The sequence below is a fragment of the Sorex araneus genome, chromosome X, assembly GCF_027595985.1.
Source record: "Sorex araneus isolate mSorAra2 chromosome X, mSorAra2.pri, whole genome shotgun sequence".
Classification (NCBI taxonomy): domain Eukaryota; kingdom Metazoa; phylum Chordata; class Mammalia; order Eulipotyphla; family Soricidae; genus Sorex; species Sorex araneus.
In genome coordinates this window covers 357977143-357994256 of record NC_073313.1, presented here as the reverse complement: position 1 = coordinate 357994256, position 17114 = coordinate 357977143, and the positions used below count along the sequence as shown (strand labels likewise).

Below are 17114 nucleotides of genomic sequence, written 5' to 3'. Positions count from 1 at the left end.
TTAGGCTTTTGTGCATTCTAGAGAACAATCTTAGGACTGGTGCAGAGAAATATCATGGTGAGTGATTTGGTTGGGTTCAAGTGAATAGTTTTTAATATGTGGGACTGCAAGCACTGTTTTGCGATGTTTTGGTGGGCAGTGAACACTTATCAGCCTGTATTGTAAATTCTTTAGAAGGAAGTCTTTACTGAGTTTCCAAGTAGCGGAAACACTCTTGAGACTCTTGTGTGTGTGTGTGGTTTTTGAAAATCAATGATAAACCCCATGTTTGGAAATCCATCAGCTGAGGGACTTTGCTTGGGACTGTTTGAAGAGGCATCACAGTGATGCCTCTTCAAGTGAAAATGCTCCTGGGAGTGACATGCCTTGTCACTGATCCGAGAGCTCACATCAGGACCACTGCCATGGATTAGAAAGATGCCAATGGGAGTGTGGATGGCATGAGGAGACAGTACCACCCTAGGAAAAGGGCCCAAAGCATTTCTCCTCCCATATTTATGAAAGTTTCCCTTCTCCCCAATTTTTCCTTCTCTTTAGCTCTATGCTTTGCTCACCAGAATATAGCAATTTCATGTGTAGTGTGTGATATTTGCAGAGGGAATCGAATACACATTTTAATATTATATTTTTATAGATGTTTCCCATGCCCAGAATACCAAAGAGAAAAAGAGAATCAGGTGTCCACTCCCCCAATCTCTACCCTGAATTAGGGAACCAAGAAACCTCCCTGGATTTGTGAGGAACTGGGGGGCAGAGTGAGAGAAATAGAAGAACTTAGTGCTGGAGTAACTTCAGGTGAGAAGGAAACTGGTGAAAGAGGGTCTTAATAAACAATCACTCTGAGCTTATGGTAACTATTCTCCTTGAAAAATTTGAGGAAAGAATAACATTAATTTTTGTTGAAAAAAATCTTAAACTCAGTGGTTCTGGGATGCTTGGATCCAGCCTCAGCAGCGCTGGAAGGGGTGGAAGGAGTGGTTCTCGAAGTGTCCCTGTCACTCAAGCCATTTCCTGGCCCTGAAATTACTTTTAAGTTTTCTTGGTGGTAAAAATTTGATAGCACAGTGGGTAGGGTGTTTGCCTTGCACGCGGCCGACCTGGGTTCAATTCCTTCACCCCTCTTGGAGAGCCTGGCAAGTTATCGAGAGTATCTTGCCCGCATGGCAGAGCCTGGCAAGCTACCCGTGGTGTGTTCTATATGCCAAAAATAGTAACGACAAGTCTCACAGTGGAGACGTTACTGGTGTCCGCTTGAGCAAATCGATGAGCAACGGGATGACAGTGATACAGTGATACAGTGAATTAGACTCATTTGGAGATAGAACCTTCTGCTTCCAAGTAATGTAGAACATGTTATCATACCACACATTATGTGGAGATGAACTTGATTTCCAAGGATGGTTGATCGGGATCAAGGGAAGATACAACATGGTAGAATGTGTGTGTGTGTGTGTGTGTGTGTGTGTGTGCATGTGTTCCCAAGCACAGCAAATGTCAAGAGAGAAATGGTTGCACATCTCCAGAAGGAACCTGAGGCCTCTGATCCAGCCCCCAATCTCTCTGAGAGATGTCCTTCCTTTACCGAGGCTTGCTTCTGTTCTACAGAATGTTCTTTACAGAGACTCAGCCTGCAGTGATGCGTGGCGCAGGCCTCTCTCACTTCCTGGCTGAAGTCCCACTCATCTCTCTTTGGCGCTCACCAACTGTGGTGCTACCTGACACTCACTTCCTTATTTTCTCTCGTCCGAGGCTCCAGGTCTCACAATGAGGCTGATTTCCTGAATGACCAAGACATAGTTGCAGCATCACATTCCTCGATGAAATATGTATGATGGATCTGAGACGCCAGTTTCCTTGCACGCATCTCCAAGTGTGTGTGGGGGGTGATATTTGGAAAGCATGGCACACATCACCAACGGTGTTAGCTTCAGTAGGGCTACAGAGGTGCCTGCGGTGGGGCCAAGCAGGGGGAAGACAGCAGCAGGGAAGAGAGAGAAGCAGAGCCAGAGAACAGAGGCATTTTATTCCAGTAATTTTCAAGCCAGGCTGCTCGTGAAAATCTCTTGGGGAGACTTAAAAAAAATACCATTGCCAAGTCCTCCTTCAGACCAATGTATTTTTGAATAATTTATGTCTTAGAGTGAACTAATTCAATTAGATTGCTTCCCTTCTAAACTAGAATTGGGACCACTGAATAAACAGAAGTTTTGCTGGGTGGAGTTAATTAACCTCGGAGCAAGTATTGTTTCATTAATTAATTAATTAATTAATCGAGCAAGCATTGTGTATTCTATTTCTAGGCACTGTGCATGAATGAGATTAGGGAGTCCTGGTCCCATACTTTGAAGTACTCACCCACCAGTGGAGAATACATATGCAAATAAATAAGCATATATTTTAGGATTCTTCTCTAGTCTCAAACAAAAGTTAATTCTCTATCCCAGGAGAACCCTGGGTCCTTCCAGTGTGCTGCCTTTTGCAACTGACCTATCTGTTTTTTTGAATGACTCTTGAACACAAACCGTCATCCTTGAGTTTTGAAGGGCCCTGTTCTGATTAGATGGAGTGAAAGCACTGAGGGCCTTCACAGAGGTAGGGCAGTACATTATGTTTTGAAGAAGGAATGAAGCCAATTGCAGGAACTTGAAAGCATCTGACAGTCAAAATGAACATCAGAGAGAATCAGACTGTGGAGAACCTCTTCCAGTGGAAGATGGGGTTCTGTTTTTTGTTTATGTTGGGGGTTGGGCCACATTTATGGTGCGTAGGGGCTTTCTGGCTCTGAACTCAGGAATGACCGATGGTCGTACTTATTCCTGGGACTCAAACCAGGGTTTTAGCCACCATGCAAATACAAGGCAAGTGCCTTGTACTTTTTCTCCAGCCTCAGGATAAAATGACTTGTGAAGGGGGACTGCTGATGTCAGCAAGGTAAAATAAAAAAGCTAGAGATATTCCTCTATGTTTTCTCCTCCTAACTTCTGGCATGGAATTGTCAGGCACGTTTAAAGGGCTGAAATATAAGGAGCTTGAATTGCCACGTTTGATAACATTGTCTCCTTGGGAAAATGCTTTTTGTATTAGGAAAGAAAGTAAGGTGGAAGCTAAAGACATTTCGATTTATAAAAAGGTGGCATTATTAATACTTTTCTGTTGCTTCATCAAGTAAAGGGAATGACAAGGTACCACGGTAATATGATTACTTGACTTTTCTGCTCATAGGCAAGAAAAAGAGAACTCATTATTTCAATTACCATTGGAAATATTTCAAGAATATGTTAATCTACTGTTCTGCCTTGGTAATGGAATGTAGTGGATAAAATAGAATATTTGTTTCTCTGATCCTCAGCAACCTCATATTGATGTTCAATTCACATATCTTCTATGTTATTATTGCATATGAGTTTTGTCTTCTTGTTTTGATATAAATTTTTGTATTCCAAATTCACATGCTTAAATCTTAACCTTCAAGGTATTATAACTTCAGGAGATGAAATCTTTGGTAGATGATTAAGACAGAGCTATCATTGTAATTTATATTGATGCCCTTATAAAAGAGTTACCAACAATTAGTTGGATACTCACACTATGTGCAAGAACATCAAGAAAAAACATTTGTGCATCAGAAAGAAGGCCTCACAAGATACCAAAACTGTGAGAGTAGCACAAGGTACCCAAACTACTATAATCTTGAGCTTCCCAGACACAGAGTAATGAAAATGTTGTTTCTTGCCCATCCAGTTTATAGTATTTTTATTAAAGCAGCCTGAGTGGATTAAGACACTGTCCAAAGTAGAACATATTTCTTATACTTTCGCCTCACCCACAAAATCTAGTTCCTTGACTTGGATTTTAGTAGTGACCCACAAAGAATTGTGAAAGGAACTGGAATGGCCAAGGAATGCCAATCCCTTGGTTCTTGCTTATAGTCCGAATGTTTGTAATAACCCCTGTTTCCTGCATACACACATGTGTGTTGAAATTCTAATTCTACCAAATACTACTCATAGGAGTTGACTAGGAATTCACATGGAATTCTCCTGACTGAGATTAATGCCCTTATAAAAGAGTTCTCACACAGCTCCTTGCCCCTCCCACTTTGGGAAGCACAAGGAGAAATCTATGATATGATCTGGTCCAGTGGTGTCCTGTTCATGCTGGCACTGTGATCATGGTCTTCCAGTATCCAGAAATGTGAGCAACTCATGCCAGCTAATCACTGACTCTATAAAATTTTATTTCAACAAACAGACTAACGTAGCTGTTTTAGTTTCTTTACAAGTGAGGATATTTGTCAAATAAGGATGGTCTTCAGTGAAAGGGGGTGGAGCTAGTGCATTAAGCATAGTAATCACCACACATTAAAGACAAAAGTTCCTTGTCAAGTCATGAGGAGTGTCTCAAATGAGTTTATTATCTGATCGACATGTGTGTTTTTCTCCAGTTTGAATTCACGTCTCTGAAATCTGTAGACAAAAGAGCTCTACATTCATAGGTGAGCTACAGTCATTCGTGATTGCAAGCTAGTGACTAAGAACTCAATCATTGTGCAGTTATGACCCACCCTGAGGGAGGCCACTTCCTTTCCAGGCTGAGGCTCACCTACTGCAGTTCTGTCACTGCTAACATTAGAATCAGTAGCAATGTGAGACTCGTGAATCTTAAAAAGGGAGGTTGTTTGTGAAGGAACCATTTAGCTTTCTTTTTTCCCCTCCTTTTAATTGAGGTAATATTGATTTACAATAGCACAGTGGGCAGGGCATTTGCCTTGCACGGCTGACCCAGGTTCAATTCCTCTGCCCCTCTCGGAGAGCCCCGCAAGCTACCGAGAGTATCCCGCCCACATGGCAGAGCCCGGCAAGCTACCATGGTGTGTTGGATATGCTAAAAACAGTAACAACAAGTCTCATAATGGAGACGTTACTGGTGCCTGCTCAAGCAATATTGATGAACAATGGGACAAATAGCACTGTCATCCCATTGTTCATCGATTTTGCTCATTGTTCATCGATTTTGCTCGAGCAAAATGTATATATATATATATATACATATATATTTATTTCAGAGTCCAAGTTCACATTGCTTCAAGTGTATCTTATTCCACCATTCCTACCAGCACAGAACCAATGTTCTTTTATCACCAGCTCTTGAAAACTATCCCAGGTTTTCCTTTCCACCTCTAAAACCCTTGGTTCTATGGTAAGAACCCAGGAGTTTATATTGGTTTGGTTTTGTCTCTTGCCTGTCTTTTATTGTGTAACATCCACAACTGAGCTAGATCATTCTTTCCTTGTTTTTCTCTCTTCACATTTCACCTAGCATCACCTCCTCCAGTTTCATTCATGTGGTCATACAGAGTATCTCATATTTTGTTATAGCTGTACTAAGCCTTTCATGGTGCATCTGAAGACCACATTTTCTTTATCTATGTAACTGGGTACTTGGATTGTTTGGTAGGATATTTTTAATGTAAATTCGAATGTAAATTTTTACATTAAAATTCTTCTGGTGAAAGGAAGTGGACAAGTGTAACTGACCTGCTCAAGTGAAAGGTTTGGTCACTAATCTGTGTCACAGACCATGTTGTGCAGGGCACAGAAAGGACACACTCTGTGGGCCCATGCATAAGTACACAACACAGGCACATTTTCTCTCTAGAGTGAGTGTGATCAAATTGTCTTTGGCTATAGGCAAGAATTGCACTATGGCCTGGCCTTCACTAATCTGTTTGCCATTCCTTGAGTAAAGGCTTCAGCTGTTCAATTTAGTTTTGTTTACTTGAAATGTTGTGTTTGAACTTTGCCTGCATGCCTAGAGGCAAGAAGGCCAAGGAAAATGTGCACATTCTAACTTCATTCAAAAGCCCAATCGCATCAACTCAGACACAGACAGCTAGGGAACTTGGTTTTATTCTGAGAAATAAATTAGAAAGCTCTTTCCACACATGAAAGGTGAAAAAGGAAAAAAAACATGTTTAGAAGTTAAAATTCACAAAACTTTCCATCCAAAAATACAACACAGTTTCCTCTAGAACACCATAAGTCAGCATACTTTTGCCTAGTTTCATTTCAAATTATTGTGTGTGACCTTATACAGTTGCTTCCTAGCTTTAGTTTTTGTTAAATTAAGATTATCTTTTATTCCCCTTGGCTTTAAGTGAGAGGAATCGGTGCTTTAATTATACCGAATGAAAATTTATTGTGATGAAAAGGGAGGGCAATCAGAGAATCTGTTTGTTAGAAACATTCAAAAGGATTGGTTCTTCTATCTTAACAGCATTGCTGAGACAGTGTTCCAGCTGAACAAAAATGATTAGCTTTATCCTAAAATGCTTTAAACAGTTCCTAGAGTTTGAGAGTGCAGATTACTTTACGAAGTGATCATAAAATGACTGCGGTTTACCAGAAGAAAAGCTTAATGTAAAGAAACATTAGTTTTTGGTTTCCATAGTGTAGAAAACATGGGGAAGATTTAAACCCATTCTTGAGAGGTAAAGCAAATCATTAGAATGCAAAAACAAAGACAACCAGTGATAAAATATTTTAGATTTGATGGACTTGGTGCAATATCTAGCAAACCAAATATACTTAATTTTTGAATGGTATCAGCACTATTCTCTTGGTGCTGTTAGAGAATTAATGGTATAATTTTGAATGGTTTTATTAACCCTTTAACTATGATTATTTCATGGAGTGAGGAGGAGAAAGGGGACACTGCTTTGTAGCAGCGAGATTGAAATGACACTTGTTCCCACAATGAACAGATGCCTTGCTTCTCATTGGGATAATCGATTCTAATAGTATTAAGCACAAGCCCAATAAATCTACCCTTGTATTTTTCTGATACAAATACAATATACCTACCACTGCTCAATATCTTTCATATGTGAAGTAATAAAACTGATTCAATATGAAATCTTGTACTTTACATGTAAATTGGATTGCTATGGGCCATTAGATTCTTTACATAAACAATATATTTTGTTTAAAAGAAAACTGCTCAGTTTAACATTCTGAAAGTTCATAATGTGCAAAACCACATTAGCAGAGTAAATGGGGTCGGGAAGGAAGCCGGCATGGCCATCAGAAGGAGAAAGAAGAAAGGAGCTTTACTTCCATTCCCCCATGGGTGGTTTGAACAAGATGGCTGCCAAAAGGGTCAAGAGTATCAGATGTCATTATAAACCTTAAACCCAGACCCCTTTGCTAAAGCATTTTCAGCGTTGCATGCTCAGGGGCCGAGGCAGGGAAGTCTAACCCAAATAGCAGATGATTTGCTTTTCCAAGAAGATAGAAGACGGTCATTGCAGCATGAAAGGTGATGACATATTGAGGCCATGTCTGACAATAGAATATGCTGTCACAGTATCCATTTTTGATATTAGATAATAGCCTTCATTCTGGTAGGTCAGTAGCTCATTCCTCAGCTTATTTATCTCCATTATGTACAAAATCTGCAAACCAGAATTTGTAGACAAACCTTACCCAAGTGTACTGCGATATTTGCATCTTGGCCTCCTTTACAGCACTGTTCCTCGTGCTCTGCCACAGCTGTCAGAGTAATGGCTTTTTTCCCCCTTTTTATCTGGGTTGGCTTTATTCCCAGATTCCAAATGAAAGAGACAGCATTTTACTTGACCACCCCATTCCAACCGTTAAATACTGTGCCTTCAGGCTCCGATGCTCTAATGGTCGATTAAAGTTGATAACAGTCTGTCCAATTTCCATTTTTTAACATTCAGCCTGCTGAAATTGTAATATTGTGAAAATCTGAAGTCTACAGGACCTGCCTGAGAATCTGTCTGGATGTCAACACATAATAATAAACAAGGGGGTGGGGGAATAATGGCATCAGGCCGCAGCATTTGCAGAGCTAGGGTTGCTTCACAGTCCCGCCAAGTTTGTGTAGACTAAGAGTAGACAATAGATCAACTGGTCTCTTAGACAGGACGGAGCCTGGAGTCTTTCACAGGCTCACTTGTGGCTGCAGAAGGCAAATATGCTCAAAGACTCTAAGCTGCTCAACAACATATGCACATCCTTCCCATCCTCGCCTTACCAAGTGCTCAGTCCTTCTCAGCCTGATTAAATATGCTCGTTAACTTGTTTGGCAGACAGAAAACTCACAGCTCTTGACTTTGTTGTAAGAGTTGAAAGGTAACCGGAGTGCAAAGTGAACGGGAATGTATTTGGAGATCTGATTTCTCCGGGGAATGGAATAAAGTCTTTGGAATGAATCATTTTTTCACACTAGTTATTGTCTTGATTGAGTCTCAGAAGAGCAGTATTTAAACCAGCGCTTCCAAGATGGATTTGTAGACCAGTAGAATTCACAGACAAGCAATTTGGTCGTAGTCCTCTAAGTGCTAGAAAACCAAGACTGCTCATAAGCTCTGTTTGACATAGGCAGCATCCTTGGTTCCTTTCATTGTATCTGTCAGCTTGCCTTTCTTAACCATGCTTGGGGTCTTTCTCCAAATATGAATGATCTCCCAGAGTTCTCATCTTTGGTAGTCTCATCTCATTTTTTACGATCAATTGCTCAGCTCTGGGATGTTTTTATCATGTTGAGAAGCAATTGCCCATTTTCTTACTCTTTGCTGTTAAAGTAAGTGCAGATGAGTTCTTTGGAGTCTGAGAAATTTATCACTGTCGATAATATGACATTTCTGGGAATGTGGCTTCAATCTCCTTTCTCCTAGGCAGGCTAAAATGAAGTCTACAAAGTAGCAACTGTAGCAACTGTCATCCTGTTGCTCATCAATTTGCTCAAGTGGGCACCAGTAACGTCTCCATTGTGAGACTTGTTGTTACTGTTTTTGGCATATCCAATATGGGTAGCTTGCCAGGCTCTGCCTTGGTAGCTTGCTGGGCTCTCTGAGAGGGACAGAGGAATCTAATCCGGATCAGTCAAATGCAAGGCAAACTCCCTACTCACTGTGCTATTGCTCCAGTCCATCATCACTGTGGAGAGGAATGAATTTACTATTCAACCTCTGGAAGTTTTATTATTTAAGTCAGGTAGCATAAAGAGCAGACATGATTTTTTTCATTTCTCATCTTGGCAAAAAGTTGAGAAAAGTGAGTTCACTGTGTATCTGGGGTGATGTCTGTGACTAGTCTGTACTGTCCTAAGAAGGAGGCCATAGGGTCGCCTGGCCTCTGGCATTTTATTTGGTAGGCCCCTATTTCTTCCTCTGTGGGCTCCCGGGTTTCACAGACACTATTGTACGGCTGCTTCCTCTCATCGATCTGCATGATCTCCTTGACATGAAGAAGGCGGACCTCCTTGGCATTCAGAGTCTTCTTTAGTTTTTCATGTTTCTTTTCTTCATCATCACTGTCTGAACTACTTTTTCGATGTGTCTTCTTCCTTTTCTTTTTTCTCTTCTTTTAGTTTTTCCTGATGTATCTCAATAAGGGTTTGAGGAATTTTCACTGATTCTTCTTCAGTTGTATCATTTAGAATGTATTCCTCTGAATTAGCAACCTCCTTCCCAGCCTCTCCAGAATAGTAGGAATACTTGAAGGAGTGACAACACTTGTATCCCTATCTGCCATCTTTCCAGTAAGATCCCCAAATATGAGTGTGATTGTAGATCTTCACATCCTCCTTGTACCTGGAGCAGGTGACTGCCCATTCCTGCCCTTGGATGATGTTCCCATGTCTTGAGTTTTCTACGTAGTCTTCTGTTTGAGCTAAGAGCAGTTCTGCTGGAGGGGCATCCAGGTGTTCTTGGCTACCATACTTCTCTAAGATGCTTGCTTTCTGCTGCTCTTTGAAGTCTTCTTTTTTGACTTTGAAGGACTTATACAACAGTTCTAGTTTGGTAGGGTCAGCTCATAGATACACTTCTGATCCTTTGTCAGAGGCTTCCCAAGCAAACAGCTGTGTCTAAGCCATTGAAAGGGTATCACCTGGGTACCTAACGAAGTTATCGCCTGCATAGCTCACTTCGTCCAGAATCTTTTCTGCATTGGAATGGGGATTCTCTTTCATTGCTCTGGTTTTGGGATCATAGTAGGCAGAATTTGGATCTAAGTTCCCCAAATATTTTGCAATATCTTCTCGAATCCTGAGATTCCGGACAGTGATCCATCTCTTGGAATCAAAGTTCTGTCCAGCATGTCAATGTCATCTGCATATTTATCTTCATCCTCCTCTCTACTGTTACGATCCTTTTCTGCCTGAGAATTTGGTTCCTCTTCTCCCCGCTGGTGTTTTGGAGAATTAGCCTTTTCCACTAATTTTCCCGAGGGTAATTCTTCTTGGAGTTTTTGCACTTCCAGTGTTCGCTTTGCTAGATTCACTTTGGCATATTCTTCTACGATTTTCATGTGTTCCTCTGGCTTGTAGCCATTCCACCAATCCCGCTTTCCATCATGATCAAATATCAACTGAGGCTGACTATGTTCATTTGGAGCTAGATTAGTCCCTGTAAATTTTGCTCCAACTAGCCTCAGTCTCTCAAAGCAGTCTTCTTCTTCTTCTTTTTTTTTTTTTGGTGTGTCATGGCCCCACAGTTTTCACATACTCCCTTGCGGTATTTGGTAGTTATGGAGTTCTCTTTTACACCCTCTTGTACCATTCTCCAGATGAGCTATACTGCTTCTGTTTCTCGTTTCTCTGACTGTGGTCTCTGGTGCTTTAAAGTAGGTCTTTTTGCTGGATCAGTATACCATGGCACTGAAGATATGTACTGAGGAATATGAAGGTTGATGTCTTTTCCTTCTTCATCAACTTTGGCAGGAGCATTACCCAGTTTCCATTGTTCTTCCAGCTCCTTCTTCTTTCTTCAGTCCTCTCCAGTCATTTTCTTTGGTTCCTCCAAACTAGGAAGTAGAAGACCCAAATATTTAATTCTACATGTTTTTACCACATCACAGAATCTGGGCTTACTTTTCTAAAAAAATCACCCTTTAATCTAAAAACACGGATTTTTTTAAAATAGAAAAGGACTCATCCTAACCCTCTCTGACAATCTGAACTTTAACTTTTGGCCACTTCTTCTTGGATGAGGTTGGGGGGAGTTGAGAGTGGGGGTGCTCTTCCACGTAAGGAAACATTATCTTCTTGTATGCAGCAAGATAAAAGGAGAACAAGTAACAATTCAGCTTTGCAGGGCCAGAGATAGGACAGCAGGTAAGATGCTTGCCTTGCATGCAGTCAACCAGATTTGATCCTGGTATCACATAGTTTCTCAAACACTGCCAGGAGTGATTCCTGAGGTCAGAGCCAGGTGTAACCTCTGGGCATCACTGGGTGTGGGCCAAAACCCAAAAGCAAAAAGAAAGAAGGAAGGAAGGAAAGAAAGAAAGAAAGAAAGAAAGAAAGAAAGAAAGAAAGAAAGAAAGAAAGAAAGAAAGAAAGAAAGAAAGAAGAAAGGAAGGAAGGAAGAAAGAAAGAAAGAAAGAAAGAAGAAAGGAAGGAAGGAAGAAAGAAAGAAAGAAAGAAGAAAGGAAGGAAGGAAGGAAGGAAGGAAGGAAGAAAGGAAGGAAGGAAGGAAGGAAGAAAGAAGAAATGAAGGAAGGAAGGAAGGAAGGAAGGAAGGAAGGAAGGAAGGAAGGAAGGAAGGAAGGAAGAAAGATGTTTTAAAAATTCACCAAACATACATACTTTTTCTTCCTTCTACTTTTTCGACCATGGCAGCATATCAGGTCATCATAGCAATAAGCTCTGGTGATATTTCTCTTTATTGTTCTTTTTCTTTCTATACTGAATATGTTGGTGCTTAATTTTTATTGCTAAAATGTTTATGAACTCTGGGAAGACATACTCCACAATGTTTGTGAATTAGAGAGAAATACTCCATTTTCCAGTACTGTCCACAGTCTCCAGCATTAGCTATTGATGTTTGCCTGGTAGAAGCTTTAGATCATAAACTTTTTGCTTCAAAAGTCCATTATTATTTACATATTTTCTCTAGTTTTGTCAATTTTCTCATACCTTTCGAGAACTTTATAAAAATCCAAACACATTAGTTGATAATGATTATGATGATGGGGATAATAATATTAATAATAATAATGATAATAATAATAGCATCAACTAGCACTTGTATATCACCTTATCATGTGTCGATAGTTTTTAAAGGATTTTATAAAAATAAGCTTTAAAAATTTTATAACACCACCATAAAGTAAGGCAATTAACTAGACAAGAAAAAGTGAGGAAATGGTTCCTTATGTTAATTATCCAAAGTTATATGTTTAATAAAGGGACAGGTGAGATTTGAATCCAAGAATATAGCTTGAAAGTATTTCAATGATTATGGGGGGGTAAATATATTCACTTGTTTAAATTATCATAACAAAGAAAGACAGAATAGCTTATTTAAAGCAGTGTTTCTCAACAGTTTCTCAACAGATGCCCCCTTTAAGCCCCCAGGATACTCCAAGGGGGAAATAGGTGAAAATTATATAAGTGGGAGATAAACCATGAAAGTAGGGTGTCAACAGGAGGATGGGTGGAGCAACAGGCAGGAGACAAAACCGGAAGGGGGCCATGGTCAGAGTGGCATCACTGAAGGGACTTTTTAGTTCTTTAAGGTAATGCTTGATAATGCAAAGTGAGTGGGGAAAAGAAAAATTACAAGAGGTTGGAAGACAATAGAAAACAATTAGAATGATAATTAGAAGAAAGCCCCCCAAAAAATAAAAGAAAAAAGAAAAAGCCTATTTTACACTATGTCTTCTGGATTGGCTAATTCATTGACAGGTGCTTGCAAAGCCTTCAGTGCTCTCCTGTGGGAGGTGGCATTATTATCATTATTATTATAATTGCTGCATTTATTTTATTATTCTTACATCAAAATTTGTATTTTTGTATTAGTTGAACAGAGAACTAAATCAGTAGGTGGATTGAAAATCTGGAGCACAGAGGTAATTTGTTGAACAACTGTGGGCTTGAAACTGTTTTCTTGGGGTGTCTTGTCCAGGGAGCACCTCGAGGGGCCAGGGAACATTCTCTCCAGCCCACTGAAGGAGTAACCGGAAGCTGAAGAAAAAGAGATGATAGTGCTGTAAACAGGGTAAGCGAAGGGCCAATCCCAAATCAAGGCAGTGAGGATTCCTTCAGGCTTCAGAGGGAAAAAGTACTGGAGCTCCAAACAGGACCGTTTCAAAGGGATAAAAGAGTTACAGAGGCTTGAAAACAATGCTGCATATGCAGCAGGGAAGGAGGAGAGGCTAGAGAGAAAGAGCAAAAAAAAATAGGCCAAGCCTTAAGTGCAAACGGGAATTGAAGCTACTAGTGACTCAAAAATGGCTGAGCTACTGAACGTTTGAAAATATCCTCTTAAAAACAGGAGCAGAGAAGAAAAGTACCATGCACAGGAGTGGCACAGGGATGACCTTGAAGAATAATTAAACCCAAACCAAGTGAAGGGCTCTATTGCAGCTCGGAACCAAAAGAAATCAGTGTTGGATGGCAGGATTTCGAAAGCATTAAGGGAGCTTGTGCTCTCTAAGCTAATTAGTTCACACACTTACAGTTATTTTTGGGAAAAGTAATAGGGATCTAAGGATGCTAAGAAGAGAAGGAAATATAAAAGCTGGTTTCCCTCTTGAACCAAGACAGAAGCCTTATGGAAATGCAGTTCAACAGGGCTGATGTCAACATGTAGTGGGGGATATGAAGAAGGCACCCCTGCACCCAGAGGGTAATGGGATCATTGGCAAGAACCATGATTGATTTTTTTTTCAAGAACAAAGCAGGCCTAACAATTGATTTTTTTTCCTTGTGCACAGGAATTGGCCGAATTTTCAAAGGTAGTATAAATCTTTGAACTTTACTCATATGTTTGGCACCAGAACTCACATCATTTCTTTTAAAATTGGAACTGAGTAACTTGCTCACTGGGGCCTTTGTGAGGAAGACTGGAGCAGCCAGAGGAGATACTCTTATGCAAGGGAAAGGCAGGCAGCAGTTTATGTATCTCACGGTTGGGTGGGGAGTAAATTATTCCTGTAATGAAGCCTGATTTTCAATGGGAGGATTCTGATAGTTCCCTGGAAAGGTGACATCCTGCACAATAAGAGTATGAAAGTGTAAGATTATGGCGGTACGAGGCCAAAACTAGAACCTGTTTATTATGTAGTTGAGTTTGAAGAGTCTTGCCTTTAGACAGATGACGGGTCTATGCGAATTTGTACCTGTGGGGTGGGTGCATCAGAGTGTGATGGTGTCTTTAGGCTTCCTGATACCCCCAAATTGTCACTGTGCCTCTGGCTGGATCACAAGAACTTGGGACCAAGTTTCCCAAGAAATTATATAGCCAAATGTTAGGTATGTGGGAGCCACGCCCACAAATCACCTCTGCCTCATGGTAGCAATAGCGCAGCCTGTAGGGCGTTGGCCTTGCATGCAGCCGACCCGGGTTTGATTCCTCTGCCCCTCTCAGAAATAAATAAATAAATAAATAAATAAATTGAGATTCTGTGGTTTACAAGTCACCTCTGGCTCGCTAAACAAGCACATGTTCCTTATCTACTTCACATTTTATAATTCTACGGATGCTCATTATCATAAAATGTGCATAGTGGGAAGTAACAAGAGGCAAACCAACCATAGGTTAATTTTGACTCTCAAGGGAAGAGGAAAAACAACAATAGAACATGTAGTTTCTATTGCCCCTGCTATTTTTGGGCCATGTACTTTTAATCCTATAGCCTGACTGATTTCCAAGTACCTCTGTTGTTATTCCTAGCAAGCCTGTGTCTATTTAGATGGAGTCTTCACTGTGAAAATAGAGTATGTAAAATGCTGAGGTTATAGAGACCAAGAGGAATGTGCAATCTATGATTTGGATGCTTAATTCAGAAATCTTCATAGACAAAGATTCACAAGTCTGTAATGTTCTTTTTCACATCTCATTATTTTTCGAACCAAACTTGATCGTGCTCAGGGGCTTTTCCTGGCTCCTTGTTCAGGAATGACACCTGATGGTGCTCAGGACAGTACATGATGCTGAAGTCTGCTGCATGCAAGGACATGCATGGTGCTGGGGCCTGCTGCATGCAAGGACCACACATGATGATGGGGTCTGCTGCATGCAAGGCAAGTGTCTTACCACCTTTACTATCTCTATGGCCCTTCTTCTGAAAGATTCTGAGTGCAGAGGACAAATTGCATCCAGCTTTGGTCAAGTGAAGGACAGGCACACAGAAAGTTCTTTCCACAGTCTTGAAAGTTCTTTCCTAGTATCATTTAACTGCTTTTGAATTATCCAGGGTAAGTTTTTTTACCCATTTTTCAGATGAGGATATTGAAACATAACACAAAAGAGACTTCTATTTTTAATGTTTACATATAAATAAATGGGTACTAATCATTTCAAGTCTTATAGTGAGAAAAAGTCAGAGCAAACTAAAGAATTAATTATTGGTGATTGATTATTCTCACCAATTATTCAAAGAATGAGAAGATAGGAAAAAAACACCACTTCAAAATCTAGAGAGATAGGTAAATGCAGAAAGCTCAAGCTGAGGGGTGTGGTGCCTCGAGCAGGTCAAACTGTACCCGGGGGGCTCTAGTGCATCAGAAGCCCGATGGTGTCTTTAGGCTTCCTGATACCCAAAATTGACACTGTGCCACTCTAGCTAAACCATGACAACTTAAGACCAAGTTTTCTGAGAAAGTGTGCCCAAAGTTGGGTATGTGGGAGCCACACCCACAAGCCACCTCCAGCTCAGCTATACAAGCTCATTTATTGGCCTTGCTGCAGAGACCCATAAATAAATTTCAAAAGAGATAAAAAGCCTGTACAGTTAATCTTGAGCCCACACAAGGCTGAACAGGACCAGGGTAAATTGGAGTGGGATAGGTCTGCTGGGTGCCCACCCAAGCAGAGCCCCCAGTAGTTGCTTGCATTCACAATCCAAAATTGCTGCCATCCCTCGGCTGGACTCCACCATTTCAGAACGGACCTCACTGAGAACATTTGCTGGAAATTTGGGTATGCAGATTTAGTGATTGAAATCTCCAGGCTTTCTCGGGGCCAGGATGGGCTATCTTCCCCACCTTCTTGTACTTCTGGAAGCCTTGGCAGTCACATCTACACTTCAAAGCTGCCACTCAGATAAAAAAGCTACTACAGTCTTACCTTCCCGATAGAAATACTGAATCCCCTGAACAAACACCATGACCTCTTAGTACCTGTGTTGCAAACCATAATGCATAAAAGAAGAGAAAGAAAAAGGGAATAAAGTAGCTAAACAAAAGAGGCAGGCTGGGGTGGGGGTGGTGTGGGGTGCTGGGAGATAGTGGGAGGGAAAAGGTGACATTGGTGGTGGGAAATGTACACTGGTGAAGAAATGGGTGTTGGATCAATGTATGACTGAAACCCAATCATAAACAGCTGTGTGTGGTCTATCTCATGGATAGTCACTAAAAAATTTAAAAGAAAGAAAGAAGAAAAACTGGAAGAAAGAAACAAAGAAAGAGGAAGGAAGGAAGGAAGGAAGGAAAGAAGGAAGGAAAGAAGGAAGGAAGGAAGGAAGGAAGGAAGGAAGGAAGGAAGGAAGGAAGGAAGGAAGGAAGGAAGGAAGGAAGGAAGGAAGGAAGGGAGGGTGGGTGAGAGGGAGGAAGGGAGGGAGGCAGGGAGGGAGGGAGGAAGGAAGGAACAAAGAAAGCATAAGAGCAAAAGAGGGACAAGAAGATAGTATAGGTGTTTGTGCCCAACCGCCAGCTTGATGTCTGGCACCAAATGATCCCCCAGGCATGGAGCATAGCCCTGAAGGCATCTGTACGGCAAGGCCATGGTGGTTTCCTGCACCACATGACTGCAGTGGCACCACATCCTTGGACCCTCACATTGAACCACCAGCATTGCTTGAGAGGTATCCCCTCAATCTCTAAAAAAGAAGGAAATACAAAAGATCAACAAAACATACCATTTTATTGAAAATAAGATCATACAAGAATACTGTGGACAACTTTATGTTACTAAGTTGGAGAAACTTGAAAGAAAGTCTAAGTTTTGAGAACCCTATAGCTTTCTAAGACTGAATTAGAAGAGAGTGGAATACCTAATTTAGACAAGTTTGTTTCACAGGCACTGTATCTGAAAGTCTCCAAAAAATAAAACCCAGGCTGAGATGAGTTAAAAGTGTATT

General features: G+C 40.8%; 1 pseudogene; it reads right to left on the bottom strand.

Annotated features, from left to right (window-relative positions):
• Positions 1–9086: 9086 nt before the first annotated feature.
• LOC101549983 (pre-mRNA-splicing factor SLU7-like) overlaps positions 9087–17114 on the bottom strand; it is a 53087-nt pseudogene continuing 45059 nt past the window's right edge.